The 25,869-nt window shown below is 35.6% G+C and overlaps 1 protein-coding gene across 1 annotated transcript in view; it reads left to right on the top strand.

Moving 5' to 3' along the window:
• Positions 1-25,869, top strand: part of LOC150092636 (E3 ubiquitin-protein ligase RNF217-like) — a 192,964-nt gene that overhangs the window by 1,761 nt on the left and 165,334 nt on the right. The gene's annotated exons all lie outside the window — the stretch shown is intronic.

Genomic DNA, 25,869 nt, shown 5'->3' with positions numbered 1-25,869 from the left:
GAATGGAACGCATTGCCGGAATATGTTGTTTATTTAGGGAGTGTTAAGGATTTTATGATTCAGTACGATAAAACAGTCAGTTGAATGAACCTCCCACGATGAGTCTGCTGATAATCGTGGTGTAATACTGTATACTGCTTTTGGGGTAAGGGTACGGTACGCCGTACCGGCACCTTTATTAACATGACGCGTGATATATGGATGCGTTACATTCTGATTTGTAATATTCAGTAAATTTTTTACACGTTTATCTGTTATGCAAATAAGATTAGTTATTTAATGAAATATGCATTTTTTACTACGTCTATTAAGATATCACTACAATTTTTAATATATATTTACAATTCTTCCCTCTAGCAGAAATGAGTACCGGTACTTATATACGTTACTGCTAATTTGCAAATATATTTATTTATTTATTTATTTACTTACAAATGTTATTATTAATCGAAAGGCCCACTTGCCCTTAGATAATGCTACGTCTGCAAGACGAAGATCGTATAATTTCTTTTCTTTTTGAACAAAGCCACCAAATGCAGATTTTTTTATCTTATTAGAAAAAGAAAAAGATTTCAGAATGATCTTTAGCGCAGGTGTTGGGGGGGGGGGGGGGTACTCGTTTAATCCTAACTTTTTATTTTTGAAATCTCAGGCACCCCACCTCTCTCATACTCTCCGTCTATTTTTGTTGCGATTGAAATCCAGAGTTTATTACGGGAGGGAAAAAAAAAAAAAAAAAACTTAGTTGCCCGCTGTAAAGATCAACAAACTCTGAAATCAGCTGGGGGGGGGGGGGGTAAAAATTGGCTCTAATCGCGGACTTGATTGAACCCCTTAATGGCCTTTCTCCTGCAGACCTAGGGAAGTTACATAAGTCTGTGTAGTTTATATAAATGCTTTTTCATTGTTCGAAAGGGAAATGAAAAGGCGTTGAAGGATTGTTGATTTTATATTATTTTATTATCATTCAACTTATAACGCGAACTGCCTCCTTGTTTGCAATTTCAGGTTTACATGGATAACCGCATATTTTCCTAAAAATTGCCACTATCTTTAAGTAATCTCACCATTAGTTTCCAAGCTATCCAACACTCATGTACGGTTGGGTTGTTTGTAATTTACAACTATACCGAGTCCGTGAGACCAGTATATTATACCTGTTTATTCCACGTGTTCTTCTGGCCTATTTTGCGTAATGAAAAACCAGTGTGTCTCCTGGAGTATTTAAAATAAATAAAACCTACCACTTACATAGACTGGCCTTTAGTTAAAGCAATGGTGGATTAATCAGAATTTTTAAGAATCTGTTTCTAAGCATTATATCCGGCTTAAAAAAAAGCTTGCGCTACTGTACAAATGCCAGCAGTGTATTTTTGGCATACTGTCGAGTTTCTTGCAGAAAGTCTTAAAAATTGAAGGGAAAAAAAAAGACTGCTAATCTTTTTCTCCTACATCTTGCTTTTCCTAAGAGTTCTACCACAGAAGCATTATCAAAAACATGTATTAATTTATCAAACAAAAAAATATATTTTTTCACAAGATAAGGGAATACATATTTGTATTTAACTATTGATAATTTGAGTTGTGACGATACCGCTATGAATTTAGCACCGTGCAGACTAAAATTTCTAGAAGACAGTTAATTATTTAATAAATATCTTCTGGAAGTTATATTTTCATACTGATATAATATTAAATGTATTAAAAAATTGTTTGCTGATAAAAATACTTTGTTTTATCCAAACTGGATGAAATATTTTAATTCTGTTTAATCTAATCTAATCTCCATACTCGAGAGGTACAAGAACTTATAGCACATCATTGCCGTGCATGAGGTGCAGATAAGGCTTGAAAAAGAAGCCTATTGACATTCTTCTTAAAGAGCTGTAGTTTGAAATTGTCGCGAACGTATCATGGGGAGGGCAGTTTCAGAGTTAGATGTCATAAACGAGGAAGTAGAAAAGCAGGTTCGATGAGTTTGTAGTTGTACTTCAAAGAGATGTTGGACAGCTGCTGCCTTGTTTTAACGGGCCTAACAGCAAGTAGAGGAATGATTTTGCCGATTCACTGGAGCAGTGGCCGTGGAAGACGCACGAACACACAGCTGAAACACTGCATCTGTGAGATATTAAAGTGAGCCTGTGAGGGAAGGATCATCTATGAGCCGAATTGCTCTCCTCTGGATAGCATCAAGGATTTTTAAGGAAGTGTTAGGTGTAAACAATATTCTAAGGATCGACTGATTTTGAGTTTGTATAGGGTTAGTAGCTTTAAGTTTGTATAGGGTGGCTGTAAATGGCTTCTCGAGCGGAAAATAATGCTTAGATTTTTAAAATCTAAGGAAGCTATTGACGTGATGTTTTTGTGCCAAGAGTGGTGTGAGATAAATGTCAGTCCAAGGAGAGACATTTCATTCTGTCTGGTGATGTGCGTGTTACTGAGGATGAGGGAAGGTGAGCTGAGATTCCTTTTACAAGAGAAAAGGCAGAACTGCTTTTGGCGGCATTGAAGGTCAATATGTTATCCCTTCTACCACTGTAGGATGGTATGGATACTGATGATCTTGATTTGAGGGGTCTGGGAACTATATGGTTTGTCAGAAAAGTACGATGAATGAAGAGTGCTAGCGTCAACAAAGCGATAGATAGGATTTGTAGCGATTAAGAGTAGATCATTTATGTAGAAGAGAAAGAAGGTGGGTGAGAGAATGGAGCTCTGAGGTACTCTTGCATTGGTGGCAAATCTGGAATAGAGGATGCCATCCACCATTACAAACAGTAAATGACTAGAGAGAAAGCTGGCTATCCAGTTACAGAAGGTGGCAGGTAGGCCGACGAAAGGCGGTTTGCAAAGCAAGCCTATGCTAAACACGATCGAAAGCCTTGGAAATGCCATTCCAAGGCTTCACGGCATGTGTGAATCATGTAGGCTAAGATATCAGCCATGGATCTGGATTGGTGGAATCCATACTGGTACTCGCTGATTAAATGAGCTTCTTGGTAGTGAAGAAGTTGACCATTGATAAATTTCTCCGTTATTTTGGAGAAGATTGAGGGGATGACAGTAGGTCTATAATTAGTTGGTAGTTTTTTGTCTCCCTTTTATGGAATGGGTTGGATATATGTTAATTTTCATGAGATGGGATAGGTGCCAGCTTAGTATAGAAGATTTGAAGAGTCGATAGAGGATAGGTGTTAGCTCTGAGCACAACGTTTGAGGACACTAGGAGATATACTACCATGGACCAGACGACTGTATGGGTAGTGGCCAAGTCTAATATTTTTCTTGACCTTTCGGCAGAAAGGCCACAGGACATATGGTGCTCAGTTGCTGGTATGGAAGGAGGTGGTTTGCCTTCATCTATGTAGGAGTTGGAGGAAAAGAGTGATGCTAGGAGTTTGGCTTTTTCTTTGGATTCTGTAACAGTGTGCCATCTGGATGGGTGGGAAGGGAGCGCAGGCGAGCAGAAATTACGTCCGATGGCTTTTGCGAGAAGACCAGAAGGACACGGCTACCGTTTGGACCAGAGAAAAGTTTTTCGACTTGGATTTGTTGATAGTTACATTTATTGTGTGCTTCTGCATGTGCTGAGTATGATTTGGACAGTATTACGATAAAGTTGGATCACACGTATGTAATTTATAGAAAAATACGAAGTGTAATCAAATAGTTTTCTGACCGAAATGTCTGCGCTAGTCGTAATTAGAGTAGCATCTGCTGGGTATTCGTTATTTAGTTCAGAGGATAAGACCTCGTAATGCGGGAATGCTGCTACGTTTTGAATTCTTATCCTTAAAAAAATCAGACTTCAAAGAGTATCTCATTATAGAAAACTATATGTTGTTAAAACTTGTTAACGGAGGCGAAACAATGAATATAATCATTATTTGTGTGTTGGTTTGCTTTATAATTTTCTGTGAAACATTTCTTTCTGGTCTGATTGTTAGTATATTTATTAATGGTGCCTGGCACTCCTCAAGATTTCTTTTTTAACACCATTTGACACCAGAGGAAAAAGAGATTTGATAAAAAAAAAAAAAAAACATTGTGATTCAAAACTAATAATAGTAGCAAATGAATAAAATAAAAAATAACACATCGCAAGCAGACTTTTATAGATGTTTAATCAATGGCGTGAATCCAGATCTCACAGTTATCTTAGAAAGAAATATGCAATCCGGAAAATATTTCGACACATTTCGTAATCGCAAGCATACCACAACGCACTTCAGTCAGTGAGGTCTCCAATTGGTGTTGAAAGGGTTTAAGATATCACTGCATAGAGAAAATAAATTAATAGATGCTTGTTTTAGGTATAAAGCCATACTCAGAAGAATGTCTTGCAATCCTGTAACTTGAATGCAAAGTCTCATAATTCTGCTTAATTAATGTGCCACCTTATACTCTCGAATTTTAATTACTGGAATTCCAGTTCAAGAACTACTCAGTACTGAAGATTCTAAAGCATAAGATTCGTGTTAAAATTTAAGACAAAATCTATCTTTACTAGATTAACTTTTCTAAGCAAATGACAAGTTGCAGTATTTTATTTCAAATTTCTGTAAATTGAGCATTTTTTACTCTCTGTCTGGGATAAATGTCCCACTTACACTTTTGCTCATTTAATCTCAGAAGTTACCATTAATTTCATACCTCAAATGGAAATAAACACATCTGTGCATGTTCTTCTTGAAAAATATATCAGTCAGCTGTTACCGATAGATTGTCACAGAAATTGTTGATGGTATTCGTAGTTGAAATAGAGCCGAATCTTAAGAACAAGTTTGTTTCTTTTATATCGTTGCAAAACAAGAAAACGTCAGCTTTTCTGTAACAGAGGCCCATGTTTTGTGAACAACATGGACCTGTGCCACGAAGGGATTACTGAAATTGTTAAAATGGCATATCTAATTTCCCCTAAACAGCCACAAACGTAATATGGTGCAGACATACTGTGGTAATAATGCATTTTATATTACTATTCTCTAGAGCAGGGATTCTCAACCTGTGGTACGCGTACCACTGCCTTACTGGTACATCTAATATCTTGAATTAAATATAGTGGTACGCCACTGGAAAAGGTTGAGAACCCCTGCTCTAGAGCTTTATTTTGTTTTTAATTATCAAAAATCATGCTGAATGATTTAGGTATATTTATGAATATTTTAATATAAAATGAAATGTTGGTGAACGTTATTTAATTGTTAGACTTTCTAGTGAAGAAATTTATATTTATGACATTCTTCACTTATCAAGAGAATTGAGGTAAGACAACGAGATGATAGTTTGGTAGCAGACTTTTCTTCCGTTTTGATAAATGGGCTGGATCGAAGCTTATTTCCATAGTGTTGGGTAAATGACAGCTTTAATAGGATGGGATAATTCTGGAGCACAGTTCTCAGAATCTTTCATCAGAAAAATCACTGAAGTTATTTATGAATTCTTGGTGTAGTGAGATATGATTTCTCTTGGTCGTTGTACATAAAAGATATAGATGAGAAGGGTGACGACTGGAATATAAGGCTTATCTTTGATATTAATACTGTGTAGATGTATGAAAGAAGTGGAAGGCAGAAGTTACTTCCACTAGTTTGGGAGTAACTTCTGCCTTCAGAAGTTACTGGAGGGAATGGTGCTTAAACAGAAGACGGGTGTTCTGCAGTTAGGCCTTTGAACGTCGTATTTGGATCTGTTGTAGTGCAGAGGTGAAGTTTTTGTTGGAAAGCATAACGTATCTTTAATTACTGTGACAGCTTTGGAGAGATGAAGCTTGGATAGTCATCAGGTTTTGGGTAGAACGGGGAAGGCAAGGTCGTTCTAGCGAGAGTTATTTCAATTATTTGGTTAGAGCAAGTGTCTGAATCAGGAGAGTGGTAATAGTAATGGGACCATCGGTTGGAAGACTAAAATCATGGAGGTCATCCGATTTGTTATTAGAGTAGTGCCAAAGGACACGAGACAGTCTGCATGAAGGAGGCTCTGTACAAAGGGAAACGTTACCAAGAGAACCTAAATTCACCATGCATTTGGAAGAAGAGTTAATTATAAAAAAACGTCAAGGGTGTTAGTAGAATGGTGAGAGTTATCCATTGTTCTCATAGGTAGGTAGATGGACAGTTTGTGTTGTTCTTCTACCTTAGCATGTTTTCCACTTTGTTCAATAAAGTTAGTCGTGAAGAAAGAAAAGGAATTCTTGAGCATTGAAGTCCCTTCACTGTTTGGGTTGTTATACAGTAGTAATTCAAATTTCAAAGAGGACTGAGTAAAATATAAATGTAATGCCTTTTCCCCAAATGGAGTTAGCAGAGTTCTTTTCACCCAAATTTCTAAGACATTATGGGTGGCTAGTTTCCATCCTTCATTGATTCAAGATATCAAACGAACAACGCTTTTCAGGAGAACGAGAACTACGGCCATTTTGTGACCCTAAACCTTGATGTTTGTGTTATTGTCTGTAATAAAATGAGTTGTACGATCGATTTTTGAAATGCGGAGTTAAAAACCAGAGTTTTAGGAAAAAATTGTAAAAAAATGAATCCATTAAGGTACACTCACTGTCACATTCCTGTAACTATTCGTGGATTATCCAGGAATAGTTAATATACAGGGTGTTCGGGATAAATTTGACAGTTTCGTAAGGAAAAAGAAAATCTTCTTTGTATCTATTAAATTTAATGAATTGACAAAAAAACATTACAAGCAGAGTTAATTACAATACTATCAACAAGATTTACTCAAAATAACCACCATTAGCATCGATCACAGCTTCAATTCTGCTTCGGAACCTCGAACAAGCTGATGCTACAGTCTCCCTGGGAAGGGCCGCAAAAACTGTTTTAATTTTATCCATTAACTGGGCTTTTGTATTACTGGAAGTGCGATTGGTGTCTTTTTCAACTGCGCCCCATACAAAATAATCCATGGGGTTAAGGTCTGGGGAGTTTGGAGGCCAAATATTTGGACTGGTGAAGTCGTAGAAATTTTCAGACAACCATTTTTGACTTTTCCCAGAGGTGTGGCAAGGGGCCGAATCCTGCTGCCATACATACGGCCTACCATTGGCTACCCTTGTTATCCAGGGCTTGACTACAGTTAGCAACTCCACGAACAAAGCCCGAATTCCAATGCCAGGGTTCTTCAACACCTGTTCCTGCAGATTTGCGAGGAATTCTGCTGTACGAACGCATTCAGATCGTCTGCTAGGGATCTTTCTTCTTGCTACATCCTCGTAGTCACCATTGCAAGTCTCTAGTTCATGCCTGATTGTTTTTACTGTATTCAGGGAGCATTGGGCAGCAGTCGTAATATCCTTATTTTGATGGCGGGCACGAATCATCATGATACAAGTTATTCTCTTCCATGATTCAGGTGGGTTCCAGCTATCCATCCTTTCTGACATCTTGTATATGAATGAAGAAGGGTCCAAACTTTTAAATGAAGAGAAGTGTGTGTTAATACATGTAACTTACGGAAAAATATAATTATAAATATATCAAATTTATCCCGAACACCCTGTATATACCCTATTACGTGGTGTGTTATCGTGCTGAACGTGTCCATTACATACCATGTAAATGACTAATACGAATGGGTGTGCTTGACCACAATGTTATTCAAGTTGATCACACATTCATCTCTTGTTCTGCTTTTATGAAGGTGCCTAAGGGTATCACATAAGCAAGTCCTAGACCATTCCATGTCTATCTTGTTGCTGCGACAATCGATGTATGGCTTTGTGTTGTCGCTATATTCTTTTCCCTTCTGTCTTCAGGAAATAACATATACAGGTATCCCTTGATATATGCGGCTTTGATTAGTGCACAAAAAATTATTGTCACTATAAACTTGATATATGCGATATCAAATTTGATTAGTGCGGTCTAAAAAGTTTGAAAATAAGCGAAGCGTTAGACTTGGTCAATGAAACGATCAGATCACGTGGTACGAGTCGTGCTCCAACGTTAATAATCACTCTCAGCTTATATCCCTTTATAAGGACTGGCTTAAAGGGGCGAAGCAAGAATGCTTTTTATCTTCCCCGCTATCTGCAGAGGACAGTGTAAGGATAAGGTGTTATTGAGCTATATAAAGCTCTGATCATGGCAGGAGGGTAACAGCAATAGCCGAATCACAGAACTTCATTGGCTATAAAGCTCTGATCATGGCAGGAGGGTAACAGCAATAGCCGAATCACAGAACTTCATTGGCTACAGCATTGCTATCCATTACCCTCCCAGGATGGGTTTTCGGGTCATAATAATGGCCTCGTCTCAGTGGTTCAATTGATCAGCAGAGTGTGGCGCGTACAGACGTATGTGAATGTATTACAGTGTACGCTTACGACCTATCCGCATATCACGTAATTTTCAAATTATGTAAAACATTACCCTTCGTAACCATGGTCTCGAAAAAGAGTAATAAACGAAAACTTATTACTTTCGATACTTACTAAAATTGACATTAGTAAAGGTTTGATAACGGAGAAAGCAAAGCAAACATCGGGAGAGCTCTAGGCTTCGTTAGTCACTGATTAGATAAACAAATTGATTGTTATCGTAAAATCATGGAGGAGAAAAAAAAAGCTACCACTGTTCAATTTACGTTAGATAAGTTTTTATGTAACAAATATATATAAATAAAATATATAAATACATGTCACCTTAAAAAAATAAATGATGTTTAAATTTTTATATTTTGTAGGATTCATTATAATTATTCCCATTAATTCTTAACATTGAATAATGCGGTTTTGATATATGCGGTGTCCATCGAGGATTAATTAACCGCATATATCTAGGGATACCTGTACTGGTAATCATCATCCATTGAACGTTTCTCCATTGCTCTTCAGTGTCCTCACAATTACTACTTTTATAGCCAGTTTTACTTTTGCAAATTCGTCAACTAAGTATGGTTCGTAAATACATTCTGATTGTCTATCATCAGCATTGTTATTGTTACTTGGAATTACAACCAAAGCACTTAAGCCAGTATATTATATATATATTATATTGTGTGTGTTCTTCTGGCCGTGTCCTGTTTTGTGGTCTATCAAATTCCGAACTATTCATCTAATCACTGACGTATGTTCAATAAGTAGTGATATATCTTTTGTAAAGTCATTAACCTCTCTTGCATTTTAAATACAGTAATATTCAATATAATAATGATGCACCAGCAGATAAACTGATACTACTGTAATTCTGAGTACCTCTACTTTCCATCGTCTGAATTTGAGGACTACTGCTAGTGAAGCTTTGTAATTGTGTTTAAGTATAGTTCTCGCCGATTTCTGTTCTGTTCATCACTAGCTCATTCACTATGGTCAGTGCCCCTCCTGGAGTTACACTCTCGCTTTCCACATGGCTTCTTCTGAACTAGTAAGTGACAGTTGATCCCAGTGTGCAATAAATGTAGTCACTCAGCCATCACATATTTAGATGCTTTATTCAGTTGTGTGTGTTCCGTTGTCTCAGAGTAATTTCAGTATTAGGTCATCGCCCCTCTCGTAGAATATGATGAAATTGATTATGATATATAAGTAACTATAGTATAGTTAATTTTGGAATTGTAATTGTGATGTTTATACGCATAAAAAAGTAAACGAAAGCGTTTACAGCTGCAGAAGTTTTATTGCTGAAGTATTCTCGTATTACACAAAAGAAATAACTATTCAAAGGCTAAAGTGAGGTGGGGGGGGATCTTAGCAGCGAGAGAATAAATCCTTAATTTTTTTCTACTACGTCGAATTGTGGCATAGGACGTTATAGAAATCTATCAGCTTGTTAAGTAACGTAGCTGAAAAAGAAATCCTATTTTTATTTCTGTATTTTTTTCAAGTGAATAATAAAATTGACATTACCTCCATCAACATAAGTTAAATTGTTTGTTGAAAAGAAATGATTAGATATTTATTAGAATAAGATTTAGTAATCACTGATTCCCAAAGTTTATACCAAATCGCTTTTTATATTCTCAAAGGATAATATTAATAATCCTTAACTTTAAATATTCCATATAGGATTGGAACTGGGTTTACAGGCAACTGAGGTTAGAATATTATGTTTGCTAATTGTGTGTTCTCTGGCTGGTCTGTCGATTGTGTAGTGGAATAAAGTTCTTCTCTGAGAAACTCTACCGTAATCGTATGAGACCGAAACTCGCTATTAGCGGAAAATCCCTTATGAAGTTTCTCGCTTCCTGAAGAGGATTCGACCCTTGTTTTTTCTACCGAACGACAAATAAAGCATGACTCTTGACTTCGCTGTGGAGACGCCTAAACCGAAAGGCAAGGATTTTCGGAAATATGACATTGGGCAAGGAAAGATTAGCAAAACTAGTGTTCTCTTCCAGGTTGGCAGGAAAAAGACCCAGAGAAAGACCAAGATGTGTAAAAATCGCCTTAAAAGACAGAAATTTGCGGTCTGATAATATTAAAATCTTGACAGATAACAGATTAATTTGGAGGAAAATTGTTGATCGGAAGTTAGTAATGGTGTAAATTTTTCATATAGTACTATCATAATTATCCTGTATACCCCCTGAGGGTACATATCAGGAATTTGATGATGATGTAAGTCTAGTTGATTCAGCTTTCTCTGTCTAGATGTAAGAAAGAGATAATAAGGATCTATCATCTCAAAATTAAGTTACCTTTTCCGTGGAACTCAAGAAAATGTTCCGGACTTTTCTAAATTTTGCATCGTACAGTAGATCCCAGAATTAAGTATGCCATAAATGTCTCATTCGCCTGTTCGCAATACCATATGTTAATCACATTGTCTACATAGGCCGTGTAAACAGTATGATAGAAAGAGCGAGAGGGAGACAAATTACGAGTATAATAGCCACATAAAAGAAAGGCAAACCGAACGTTGGTAGTAAGAAAAAAATCAAAGTGGTCTACGTGATAGCATTTCTTAATGCATATCAAGTTGCTCTGTTTCCCATCCTCGCAAGACACTCATTTCATTTTCTCTTTTTACATGTTAAACTAGTTTGTCACTGCTGCGTAACGTGTCTTTATATAAACCTATTTCACGCTATGATAGATCTTGTATCTATTAATTGCATATATTCTCTGGTTTTTCTGTCTTGCGGGTTTCAACAAGCCGAATTTCTGGGGAAAAAAGGGAAAAAAAAAAACTTGCTAGTGTTTGAAACCGACTAACTCACCTTCAGTTGAAAGGAAAATATCTTTAGGACATAATTTTTCCTTTTCTTACTGTTATTAAATTTAAGATGGTATAAGGCAAAAATATTTTGTCCAACAGGGGAGGTATTTTCGTTCTTCAAGAACTGTGATATATTGAGCACATTCGTGAACATGGAAACGGTTTTATGCTGTCATTCGCCATCATAAATTTCTATTGTTTCACTGTGCAAAATAAGGAGATATGTATCCCCCCCCCCCTTCGTGCTTGACGCAATACTACTTAATTACATTAGCTATGCTAATGTGACTTCAGGCTCTTTCTTCAAAATAAGATTTTTTTTTCCTTCGAAAAACTAATAATATCTGAATAAATTGACAAAGGTTTTTCTTCAGCAATAACTGGTAGAAATTAGAACTAATCTCAGATATTATTACTAGTAGTAATTTTGTATTAAAAAAAAAAACTTTCTGAATGATGTAGCAAAATTAATTCATCATTATGGCCGTTATTTTTTTTTCTCGATTTAATAAATATTTTAAATTAAAGAAATACATTACATTAGATCACTTTTTGTCCGTATTCCTCACTTCGTATGTTATTCACTTTCGTCTTTATTATAACGAACTGGTAAAAACGCAAGAAAACGGTGAAATACAGCGGGCTTCTGAAAGGCGTGGTGGCAGAATTAGCCGCTCACTTCGGCTTAAATTCATGAATAATTGATATAATCACGCCTGAGAATATTCCAATGATATTATAGGGCGTGCCGAGTTAGCAATTGGTGAGTAATAAAGGTGTAAATAAGCTTATCCTCTGATTGTCGATATTTAACAAAACGTTGGTTGCAGAAAACGCTTCTCGAAAATGGTACAATGTATATACTAAAAGAACAATTTGTATAACCATTTTTCCAATGAAAATATAGACCGAGAAAATCATACTATGGAATGAAAGTATTTAAAAATGAAATTTAAATTTAAATAAAACAAAAGAAATATTTCGTATTTAATTATAATTAAATTATAATTAAATCTATGTGTGTCGATCTCAGCCATGAAAGACCAAAAACTTACATTAGTAATGTATGGTAAGTTTTCAACAAGATAATCCGGAAACCTTTGCTCTAGAGACCAAGCATGGTACTTTTTCTGACCGCGTACGGTTTTCAGTAAGCAAAGTGCTCACCACTGGCCTATGATTTTCATCTGCAACTTTAAAAATATCATTCAATGTACCTCAGGAATCTACAAAATTTCAGGGGTTGATCCCATGTGTGGAGGAAAAAAAAAAAAAAAAGATAACAAGGATTCGATTTCTAACCGATATGGATATCTAGCAATTGTAAAAATAAATAAAACTAGAATATAGCAAAAGTAATTTATCGGCGAACTTATATTATAAAATCGATTATTTTAAGAAATGAACATTAGTAAAATTGTTTTAATAATTGTTCTAAACATCTGCCTTTTTCTTTGATGCACATTTCTTTGCTTTGGTTTTATCATTTGAATTTAGTCAACAGTCCTAATGAAGTTCATCCTTATCGTTAATCTTGTGCGCATGCGCTAATGCTTTCATTTAACCCGAGATGATGGAAAGAATTAAGATGGGAGATCCAGCTGGCCAAGGATAAACGCCTCCTTGACTGATCTGCAGTTGGAATAGTGACGGTTCATATACACATACAGGTCTGAATTAGAAGCTTTTGTTTAATACCGTGTTGGACTTCCTTTAGCCCGAATTACAGCGTGTATGCGGTTTGGCTCAGGATGTTGAACTGCATCTATTAGGCGTTCACCAGACATTCCTTTAACTGGCTCATATTTGACGGAAGAGGACTTTGATCCCTTCTATTTTTCTAACATATCCCATACATTCTCGATGGGGTTCATATCCGGGCTTGGTGTTGAAAGTTGCTGTCAGCTCGTCAATCCACTGCTGAACAATACTTGCGCGACTGACAGTAGCATTGTCGTCCGTGAAACAACCGGTGACTGCTGGATAAAAAGCCAGCATTGCAGGATGGACTTGATCGGTTACAAGTTCAGATTTCCTTGGAAGACACCCGACCTTCCTGCCATATCAGGGGACTTGTTCCATACAACAGAACATGACTCATACTATCTCCAGAACCTTGAGTTGTGTTTACAAGGCTGGGTGCATTGTTTCATGGGGCTACATCTAAAATCTCTGCCTACCGTCGATACAAAACAAGGTGTATTGTGACTCATTGGATCACAACTTTTTTTCCAGTGTCCAGTCAGTGCTCCTGGCACCACTGTAGACAAACTTTCCGGTTCTTTGCAGAAATCTGTGGTTTCTGTTTTAGGCATGCGACTGCCAATACCTCTTCAATTCCCTGCGCATAGTTTGGTGTGGTATGGGTCGGGAACAGCCTTAATTAAAATGCGTTCGTCAATTGCTGCACACAAAGTTCTGTTTATCCATACCAGTCTTCTCAGACGATGGCAATCTCATTCGCGATACTTAGGGCACAGTTACACCTCTTATATAAGAAAATGGGTTATTTTTACACTGATTAAACACCTGGAATATCTCATCTTTTGAGAAATCAATCACCTCTGCTGTTTTCAGAATCATGGCTCCAGCCAGACTGGTATCCACAATAAACCCTTTATGAAACTCCTAAAGATCCTTTGTTTTTCCCATATCGAACAATATTATTAACGATTACTGATCAGCCGTCTTAAATAGTTGCCTAGAACACGTGGTGACGCACATAAGCAAGTATTTTGCATATATGCTGCATACGTGACGTTTACGTTAATCTGCATGGTAGCCAGTATGTATACATCAGAAGGCTGTCGGAAAAAATGCAAATAATCATAATCAAAATATGTATGGTGTCACCTCAAGAAGAGAGAGTCTTTGAAAAGACTCAGCAACTGAGTTTAATGAGTTGCCATGCCTTTTAATAAAAATAAATGAAAATAAAATAAATAAAAATTTTGCTTAGAGGATCACCGAAATGGGCAGATTAGTTCCCAACTAGTCCTCATCAAACATCTACCAAAACTGACGTGGGAAATACTCTTAAACTGTTGCATGAGGATTTTTACCAACCAGTAAATGATCTTTACGAGTGATATTCACTCGATTTCCAGAATATTAGTCACTTGATTGGTAAATGAAATATACCTGCATACGAGTATATCGGGATTTGCGAGCACAAAGAGATCATAGTTCACTCTTGTTTATATTTTGCCTCTTTAATGTGCTGTCTTCCTTGCAAACTTGGCGCTTTCAAACCAGCATTTTAGAAACTTCAAGGTATGCAAACATTCCTCAATTATTGTACTGCTCGAAGAAAATTAATTACACGCTTGTTTAATCTTTTGGATGTTATCAAAGTTTGCACGTGTAGTTTGAGCTCGGTTAGTAGTTGGACGGGGATCAATCGTTCGATGCTGTTGGCATACTGAGTCTTTGGACTCCCTGGAGTTGTCACATAATAAGTATCTTGACGATTAGACTGCTTGAACGAGCATCCCATAATGCAAAGCGCACTTCCTTTCTGACGTGTATATCGTTGTGCATTATGAAAGGAGTCGCTACCCAGACCGGTTTCGATCTTGATTGAGGTGTTATCAGTGGAAGCCACTTAATTTATTAAACGAACAGCATACTTAATTATTTAATTTTCTTACTTGCATAATTAATTATAATTAACAAGTCTTCCAGTAAACAGCTAAAATATAACATGCTTTGTTGACAATCTTTCCGATGATGCATAAATATAAACTGATCGTCATCACCATTACGTTTACATTATTATTAACCTTATCCACAGTTTTCCTCCAAATTAATCTATTATTTGTCAGCACTCCAATATTGTCACACCTAACATTTCGTGCGTCTAAGGCACTTCTAACTGAAGTGTCTTAGGCACACTAGATTTTAGTGTTCCTATGGGTCTCTTTCCTGCCATTTTGGCATCAAACAACTGTTTTGCTAACCTTTCCTCACGCATTCTGTTTAAGTGGTCACATCACCTTAGATAACTCTGCTTATACATCCAAGAATGTATAAGCAGAGAACCCTCGTATCTGTGGTCTCTAATCTTTGATCAAATGCATTATCTCTAATCCAGCTCTCAGATCCATAACTTAAAACTGGTTTGAACACTTGTATACTGCTAGTTTAGTGTTTTGGCTCATTTCTCTTTTATTCCATATGATTTTTTTTTTCAGCTGGCTATCCACCATACCAGCTTTGCTTATTCTGTTGTCTGTTCAGATTTAACTTGTAAGCTTCAGTAAAAACTGTGCCTAAATAGCTTAAATAGTTTACATGTTGATAGGCTCATGTTGATTCAGAATACATTTGACGTGTTCAATGTTTCTGCCTATTTTCGTAGTTTTTGGTATTTTTATTGCTGATTTCATGCCAAATTTGTTAAAGCTGTTATTCGATTTAGTTAGAGAATCCTGGAGACTTGCTCTGGATGAGGAGTACAACGTCTTCTGCATAAAGCAAAGTCGGATATGTCCAATTCTAATATCAGTGCTAATGCCACGTTTCATAATGTGATCCATATAGATGATGAATAAGAATGGAGATAATGTGCGTCCTTCTCTTACTCCCGATTTTACATCAAACCATCTTCCTGTATTCTCTTCAATTCTAACTGCTGACTTACAACTTAAATGTAGACTATGTATTGCTCTGTATAGTGTTCCATTTACCTCCATGTAATTGTAGTGTTTTTAAAAAGCTTTTCTCTGGGTACCTTGTCATATGACTAGACTTGCATTTTGGTAGCTCTTGATCACTCTGGAAACATTCAAAGGTAACTGTTTGTTAATTTGGGTATAAAATATTCATTAAATCCAGTCTTCTTGAATAGCCTGAAGAGATAGCATCACTGATTTGCAGCCAACAGGATGCTGGTTCAAATTCCACTGTGACATGGAAACTATTAAATATTTTAAGTAGTCGGTGATTTTCAGTCAGCCAGTATGCTTTGAGGACTTCGTAAATTTTCTTGAAAAAAGTAGCATGTGTGCTCTTTAGATCAGTAACATCGGTAAGCTAGTAGTTCGCGTATGGATGGTACTAATATAACAGTTTTCCGAACTTCGGTAGATTGGATTACCATTAAAAAAAAAAAATGGGGAACTAAGCCTGCTTTCCCATTGCTTTCTTGGCGTCATCAACCGTAATAATGTTTGTCACACATATTTGCAGAAACGATTTGCTAATTCCCAGACGGTAAACTTGAATTGTTTCGAGATAAAAATAAATGAGGTCTCGCTATCCTAGACAGGGTAACTCTATCAAAGTTGAAAAGTTTTTGAGATTTCTTAACGTGTCTGATGAGATTAGAACACATTGGTTAGAATAACCAATGTGTCGACGTAGTCTGGTTGGAAAATGGGTTCCAATCCCATCCAGTACGCGAAGAACTTTTATAAAAGCTTTTCACCTGAATGTGAGTTAGCTGGTTTCATATGAAATTGGCAGGGGTTTTTTTTTTTTTTTTTTTTTAATACTCAAAATAAACAAACTGGGCTGATGAACATGCGCAATTCTCGTACTTTGGCTGTAATTCCGAATAACAGCAATAAGTGAAGTTACTAACTAAACTATGGAGGAATAAATAGGGAAAGAGAAATATACAAAGGTTTATGGGAAAATGAATGTAAGTTCGATATATTTTTTATGATTTAGATAATTTAAAATACATTTATGTTTTGTAATGCAAGCCTTCAAGCTCCTTCGACACGACATACATTCGGTCGATAAGATCTGGACTCCAATAAGGGATCCTCGCATCCCGTCTAGGAATGCGAGGAACCCTTATATGCTTTTCATCGAGGTAGTCGGCCGACCTTCTAAGGAAGTGGAGGATTTTTTCATCTACAAAACGAGCAAATGGGTCGAAGAACACACTCGTAATATTTAGTTGTTTTGGCCATAACATCAACCAAACAAAATCATTTCCACTGGTATTTGGTTGGCAGTGTTAAGAACACTCCTTAAACACTGCCAACCAAATACCAGCGGAAATGATTTTGTTTGGTTGATGTTATCGCCAAAACATTTTTCCTTAACAGGATTAAGAAAAGTTTGACATTCTGTTAAACTCTCCGTGTTACTGATATTCCCCTAATATGAACTGTCCTAATTGCGTAATTGGCTTTGCATTTTGCATGTGTAGTCATTGAACCATACATCTAGCTTATTGTCTACTCCTATGTATGATGATGGTTATTAGAATTTCAAATATTACTAACGAATAAACGAATGTTCTGTGAAGCTAAACGCTGACTATTGCTGTAACTACTGTTTTGATCTAACATTCGTTTGATCAGATAAAGAATACAGTGCATCTGTTATGCCTATATTTCTTATTTATATAATACTTGAAGATCAAATTGCCAGTGCCAATATTGTTTGTTTTGTTATTCCGTGCAAATGCTTGAAAATTTCTTTGACAGATAATTTCAGACTTAATTGTCAAGAGCTATACTTCCGAAGCTGTTACCTGTGCAAATACGCTTTTGTAAAAATTAATCTCGACTTTCCTGCTCGCTGCATAAAGGGTATATTTTTTTCCAGTGTGTATTTGGTATTCACAGCACCACCTGTTTACTGAAAAGATGTATATCTATAAATAACGCACAGCATTATTTCTTCGTTATTTGAAAATTAGTGTTTAAATAGCTAAGACTTTTTTTTTTTGCTGGAATACTGCTGTAATTTCTAATTTATATACTGTATATACCAACTCGGAGCGCGCGTAGGGCGCTAAAATAATACTTTCCTCTCTCGCTAATTCAAAAAACATTTGTGACGTAAGCCTTACGCCGTAAGGGACTCAAAACTTGGAACGCCTGGAAGCGTGATAGTGGGCAAAAGCAGAACCCACTGTTGTCATGGTCACCTTACGTCATATCTGTCTGTTGTATGGAAGTCATTAAATATACTCGACGTCCTCGCGTTAATTTAATAACAGAAAATAAAGGAAAATGCTTTTTTTTTTTTTTTTCAATGAAGGACCTACTCGATAAGAATTATGCTGTAATTTTATAATTTAATTCGTCCTTATAGAAGAGTAAAATAAAAAAGAAACAAAGAAATTTTGATAAAACAATTTTTAAAAAACGAATTCTGAGTTTTGTACGAAACAAATCCAGATAGTCAAAATATAAATTATATAAACAATAAAATACAATTAAAAATAATTAATAAATCAGTAAGATTATAAATTCACATGTGCCATACTTTCATCTCTAGTTATTTTTGTTTCTGCAGTGTGTTTTATAGAAATCGAATCTCTTCTTACACGGATAAGTAAACAGTTACAAATAACCAGATGAAATACGACCAGAAGAAAATACACACACAAATATATATATATACAGGGTGTTCGGGATAAATTTGACAGTTTCGTAAGGAAAAAGAAAATCTTCTTTGTATCTATTAAATTTAATGAATTGACAAAAAAACATTACAGGCAGAGTTAATTACAATACTATCAACAAGATTTACTCAAAATAACCACCATTAGCATCGATCACAGCTTCAATTCTGCTTCGGAACCTCGAACAAGCTGATGCTACAGTCTCCCTGGGAAGGGCCGCAAAAACTGTTTTAATTTTATCCATTAACTGGGCTTTTGTATTACTGGAAGTGCGATTGGTGTCTTTTTCAACTGCGCCCCATACAAAATAATCCATGGGGTTAAGGTCTGGGGAGTTTGGAGGCCAAACATTTGGACTGGTGAAGTCGTAGAAATTTTCAGACAACCATTTTTGACTTTTCCCAGAGGTGTGGCAAGGGGCCGAATCCTGCTGCCATACATACGGCCTACCATTGGCTACCCTTGTTATCCAGGGCTTGACTACAGTTAGCAACTCCACGAACAAAGCCCGAATTCCAATGCCAGGGTTCTTCAACACCTGTTCCTGCAGATTTGCGAGGAATTCTGCTGTACGAACGCAATCAGATCGTCTGCTAGGGATCTTTCTTCTTGCTACATCCTCGTAGTCACCATTGCAAGTCTCTAGTTCATGCCTGATTGTTTTTACTGTATTCAGGGAGCATTGGGCAGCAGTCGTAATATCCTTATTTTGATGGCGGGCACGAATCATCATGATACAAGTTATTCTCTTCCATGATTCAGGTGGGTTCCAGCTATCCATCCTTTCTGACATCTTGTATATGAATGAAGAAGGGTCCAAACTTTTAAATGAAGAGAAGTGTGTGTTAATACATGTAACTTACGGAAAAATATAATTAATTATAAATATGTCAAATTTATCCCGAACACCCTGTATATATATCCTCTAACTTCCTTTCAGTCTCTAAAGGGCACAGAACTCTTTTAGCCCTAACTTTTGGAAATCGGAAGTCGGGCTTCATCCTTAGTGTTTTCCGATAAGTAAGTTTATAGATCGATCACTGGCAGACTCATGTAATAGCGAGAATATGGCAGAGAACTGCTGCCATCTCTGGTTCCTAACCCTAATCGGTATTAATTTCTGGGATAGTATAAGTTGTATGGTCGAAGTTTCCGGGCGACGAGCTTATTAATCCATCCTCCTCCTTACCTGAACACGATAATGTTCCTTATTTACTTCCGAAATGTCTAGCATTGAGTTAATTATAGTTACATATTCAGAAATGTATGGGTTGAAGCAACTTTCGGATTCAACTTATTACTATTATAATATCTTGCACTACTCGATACCTAAATTTACCTGAGATTACTTGAATACATTTTTGGACACTATGCAAATCATGTGTGGAAGATAAACAATATACTTTGTAACCTATTATGAATATCGGCGAGTCTGAATAACATCGAATTGGCAATGATAATCTACATTCTTCTTTCCATCCACTAAAATGAAAATCGTACATTGTCTTTTGTACTTGTTATCTTGATGATCGCATGCTAGAAATTTTGACTACTCAGCTCAGTTTGAAATAGCCGCACGTCAGCAAATTATAAAGGGAGTTGTCATCCACTCGAGATTGTCAGAAATATCCTAACGCTTTGAATAGAAAACTACCACTTTCAATCGACAGTATAAGCTTTGCTGTTTGGGTGTGGCTTGCCATAGGGGTAGAAACTGTATTTCATTGCTATCTGATCACTTTCGTGTCTTTATTTAATACTTCAAAATGAGGTAGCAGGAACTGCTGACATATGCTTTGTGGAAACTAAAATATTATATTAGTATATTACTGGCCTTAATAAGCACGAACTAGAAGAAAATATTACAAATATATTGTCATTAATTTGAATTACACAGTAGTAAGCTAGTAGAAGTTTAGTTACCATTTTCTAAAGTAGAATATTGGAATTCTATTCCGATTCTCATAGTCGTGAGCCAATTACCACAGTTAAAGATTTTAATAAGTGAGCTACTGTTAACATTTCTTCAGAAATTCTACCGTCAGATGGAGCCAACTGGTTACTCTTGTTTCCATTCTCACTAATGATATACACACAAATATACACACAAAGTGATAAAACAATATTTCATCCAATCTCCCTGGCCTCTTTCAACTGACGACTTTTTAGTTGGATTGAATGTGAATTACTAGACGATATCTTCCTGTTATCATCCTTAACAATTGTCTGTGTTCATAAATCATTTTCAATTAGCACACCTTTTTTATTTATTAAAAAAAGTAAAAAAGAACTTCTTTGTAAAGAAAAGTCTTCACTATCCTTGTCAATCTAGTGTCAACCCAGTTCTGTTCACTGTTATTCTGAAGCGTCACACTTTATTGCAGCTGTCAAGCGTACAATGTAAAATACGAATTATACATTTTGACTTACATGGTCTCATTTTAAAATGATTGACGTCTTTGCAGCACTAATCTGATAATTTGAAATATCACAAACAAATAACTTAAATGCTCTGAAAGAAAAAATTCCAGTAGATTTGTTACCGAAAGCTATTCAGTTCTTTCTTGAAATCTCCTAGTTCAAACTTTTGCCTGAAGAAAAGTAATCATGAGGAATTCTTGACGATTTTGGATGTGGCATAATATCCAAAATAACAGGATCCTTCACTGATCATGAAGGATCCTGTTATTCTTTTCTCAGTATCATATCGAGTGCTGCAAAAACTTGACATGATAGTTCATCAAAATTTTGATTATAACGGGACGTTTCTCATTTCCTGACTGTTTATGCGCGTTATTATCCTGTAACTACCTTTACTAACCGATTAAACTGTTGGATGTGCGCGCATGCGCACATCCAACAGTTTAATAGGTAGATGCCAAGATGGCAGCATTTCAAACAATCACTAGAAATATAATATTATACTTGTGCATCTAGAATTTAGGCGCATTTATCCGGCTAATTCACCTGAATATCAGATTTAATCCATTTAATGACTCTGGTAATAAAAAAAAAAAAAAAACGTAACACACAGCTTCGAATATCCTGGATGTCCATTTCTGAAATATGTTGAGTAGAAAAGGATCAATTTTCTAGCCATCTTGTGACCCTACCTTTCCACTCCTTATATTTTTAATGGGTTTACTTTTAAAGAATGAATTAAAGATTGAAGTACATACATCAAAAGTGAACTTCGCTGCACGTCTTAAAAGATAAAAGTAATCAAATAAAAATAAATAAATAAAATAATAAAACTTTACTCTCCGAACTGTCATTTGATTAAGATATTTGTTACTGCAATATTTTAATCTCCCCCCCCACACACACACAACACCTATTTACATTTTAAATGCATGTATTCTTATTCCTAGACTTTGTATATAAAAGGGAACAGTTATACATGATGTTTGGAATTGATTTAATCATTGGTAAAATAATATTCCTTCGTAGCTTTCACTTCACTATACATTAATGGTTAACACCTGAAAAATCTCATTGTCTCCGCCTGGTATCTATGTCGAGAACCACCATCTGCACTTTGCTTCATTGTATGGTATCACAGTTGCTCTGTTACATTCGAGCACTATTGATCCGAGAGAATATCCACCAGCGATGCTCTAAAGGAACCAAGTACTTTTAAACATACAGCAAAATGAGTAGATAACCTAGTTGCGATTTCAAATCTAAATTTATCTAATGTTTAGATATATCTGGTAATTAACTCATACATTTTATGTGGCAATATTTTTTTAAAAGTTATGGAAATTGTTAGAATTTATTTATGCATAAATATTAACATATATATCGACTTGTGTTTTATTAAAATCCTTTTTTTTTTTTTGTAAATATAAACAAATTCTCTCAGTTCGTGAATTAACACATAGCGTAAAATTATAGATTAGTCTCGTAGAACTGCACATACCCCCCCCCCTACTTCTACCCTTTAAATTTATACTAAAAATTCATTACAGCAGCTGTTCCTTTGATAGAAAAACTGCATTTCTCTCTTCTTTGTCATTTCTTTTTCATATCCACTATTTCAGAGACTTGATATGATAGTTCATCAGACATCTGTTGCCGCGTAAATTGCACTAAGCATATTGATTCCGGTTGCCATGGTGCACCGTCTTACTGATCGATGTTACTTTCACGTGCACACAGTCACTTCCGGTTCCTATTAGCTATCCCTACAGAAGTATCAGAAGCTTCCTACCATAATAATGTTAATGTAACTTACAGATAATGTCATTTATTTTGACTGAAATTATATGTTTATCATCTATACGGAAGTTTAACAATGATTAAAACTCTTATGTTGTCTTAAGGTAATGTAAAGAAGTGATTTCATTGTGAAGTCCGTCATACAGAATCTTCAACAACAAAAAAAAAAAAAAAAAAAAAAAAGGGAAGTTTGAATAGCCACTAATAACTATCATAATTCTACCCTCCGAGTTTTTCAAAGAGAGTATTAGACTAATGGGGATGTAATGAGCTCCTCGCGTGTGTGACATTTTTTTTTTCCCTGATACTCTTAATAGCTTAATCAAAATACGAATGCTTTCTGTGATGAAGTGAAAATCATTTAATTTGGCACGACATACTGATATAATTATAGTGAAAGGATTAAGATTAATAGCAGTGTAGGCTGTTTTTCGATGTCTTTTGAATAATAATGTCAAGTTGGTATTACGAAATGGAAAATCTATTATGATCAAATGGGTGTAGATGAAAGAGGGAAGCTGTGTTTGTTTATTTCACTTTATTTTGAGTGTAAAACTACCGATTAGCAAATTAGTTTCCTTCCTTCATTTCTTTTTTCAAATATTGCAATTTTAATGTAGTATTCGAGACAAAAAAAAAATGAAATATTAAATGTGTGTGTGTCGTCCGTTTCTTTGCTGCGCGAGCATAGTTGAAAAGATTTGCTACACCTGGGGTTTTTCTCATTACATAAAACTTATTCCTTTCCTTTATACAATAATTTTGGACAAAGCTAATTTTTAATTCGAAGAATTTTCGTCTTGTAATTCCGTTAATTTTAGAAATATATCTAACTAACAAATGTGAGCATTTATGGAAAATATTCACATCCATTATTCACCTGTATCCATTGTTAGAAATAAAATGTGAAATAAATTTTATTATATCCTGGATTCCATTTTCTGAAAGGATAATGCTGTTACAACTTAAGGGAAACCCCGTTAACATAAATATCATCCAAGCTTATGCACCCACAGCTGACAAAAGTGAAGAAGATGTTGAAGAGTTTTATGAACACCTAAAAGAGTTTAAAAACCTAACAAAGAAACGTGATATAAACATAGTGATGGGTGACTTCAATGCAAAAGTGGGAAGAGGGGGTGATGGAGAAATTGTTGGCGAACATGGCTTAGGCACTAGAAATGACAGAGGAGATCGCCTAGTCCAATTCTGTCAGGAAGAAGATCTAACAATAGCAAATACCTGGTTTAAACTTCCACCCAGAAGACTGTACACTTGGAAATCGCCTCAAGATAACCAACATAATATTGTCAGAAATCAAATTGATTATATACTGATAAATAAAAGATTCCACAGTAGTATAAAGAGTGCAAAGACTTATCCTGGAGCAGATATCTCATCAGACCACAATCCCATAGTTGCAGAAGTACGTCTTAGATTAAAATCAGCTAAAAAATCACAAAAGAAGAAAAAGAAAATTGATGTAGAAAAACTGAAAGACCCGAACATAAATAAAAGTGCCAAGACACAGCTTAACCTGCGATTACAACAGATTAACATAGAAGAAAATAAAAGTGTGGAATCTCTTTGGAATAGCTTAAAGAATGCCATCGTAACAACAAGTATTGAAGAAGTAGGTTATGTGAATAATATAAAACAACAGGAATGGATGACAGATGAGATTCTTTCTCTTATTGATACAAGAAGAATGTATAAAAACAAAGACCTAGCCAGGTATACAGAAACACATAACATCAAGAAAAAAATAAAAGAAGCCAAGGAAAATTGGATGAAAAATTTATGTACTGAAATTGAACTGCTTCAGAAAAAACATGATAATTTCAATCTGTATAAGAAAATCGACGAAATTTCCGGAAAACTGAGGAAAAAGCAAATAGTGTCTCTAAGAGACGAAAATGGAAAAATAGTTCTAGAAGAAGAGAATAAAGCACAGATTTGGATAAAATATGTAACAGAACTTTTCAATGATACTAGACAGAAGTCTATAAATATAAAAGATAACATTCAAGGACCAGCAATCATGAAATGCGAAATAGAGAATGCTATACGAACAAGTAAAACAGGAAAAGCCAGTGGACCAGATGGTGTGCAAACAGAATTTTTAAAATTAATAGAACCAGATAACATCAAAACTTCTTGAAAAACTATTTTTAATAAAATATATGAAAGTGATGAATTTCCATCAGATTGGCTCAAATCTACATTTATCACTATCCCAAAGAAACCCAAAGCGAATTCCTGTGGTGACTTCAGACTTACAGTATTAGTCTAATGAGCCAAACATTAAAAATATTTTTGAAAGTAATTCAGAATCGCATTTATAGAAAAAGTGAAGAAACTCTAAGTGAAACACAATTCGGCTTTCGGAATGGTTTTGGTATTAGAGAGGCCCTTTTCTGTACCCAAATATTGATACAAAACTGCATAGAAAAACAGAAATCTGTCTTTATGTGTTTCATAGATTTTGAAAAAGCATTCGACACAGTCAGACACACTAACTTAATAGAAATCCTTCAACAAATAAGGCTAGACGAACAAGACAAGACTAATAACAAATCTGTATTGGAATCAGTCAGCTACCGTTCAATTAGACAACATTACCACCAGTGATATTAACATCAAAAGAGGAGTGAGACAAGGATGTGTGCGCTCACCACTCCTGTTCAACATATATGCAGAGGTAATCTTTAAAAAAGCATTGGAAGAATGTCCAGAGGGAATCACAATAAATGGAAAGATTGTTAACAACCTACGATATGCAGATGACACCGTGCTAATTGCAGATAACATTATGGATCTCCAAAAACTCGTTGACAGAGTATACATAGAAAGCCAAAGAATGGGAATAAATATAAACATTAACAAGACAAAATACATGATCATCAGCAACATCCAGCCTCGTCAATGAAACTGACACTCAATGGGAAAAATATTGATCAAGTGTCAAGATATAAATATCTTTGCTGGCTTAATGAACGGTGGGATCCAGAAATAGATATAAAGACAAGGATTGAAGTTACACACGGCAGTCCTTCATGAAAATGAGAACACTATTCTGCAATAAAGACCTAAACATGGAAGTCA

Source organism: Typopeltis vanoorti, chromosome 25, assembly GCF_054136105.1.
Source record: "Typopeltis vanoorti isolate ZY-2024b chromosome 25, IOZ_Tvanoo_1.0, whole genome shotgun sequence".
Classification (NCBI taxonomy): Eukaryota; Metazoa; Arthropoda; class Arachnida; order Uropygi; family Thelyphonidae; genus Typopeltis; species Typopeltis vanoorti.
Note: the sequence above shows the minus strand (reverse complement) of the source record. Positions and strands in the feature narration are given on the sequence as shown.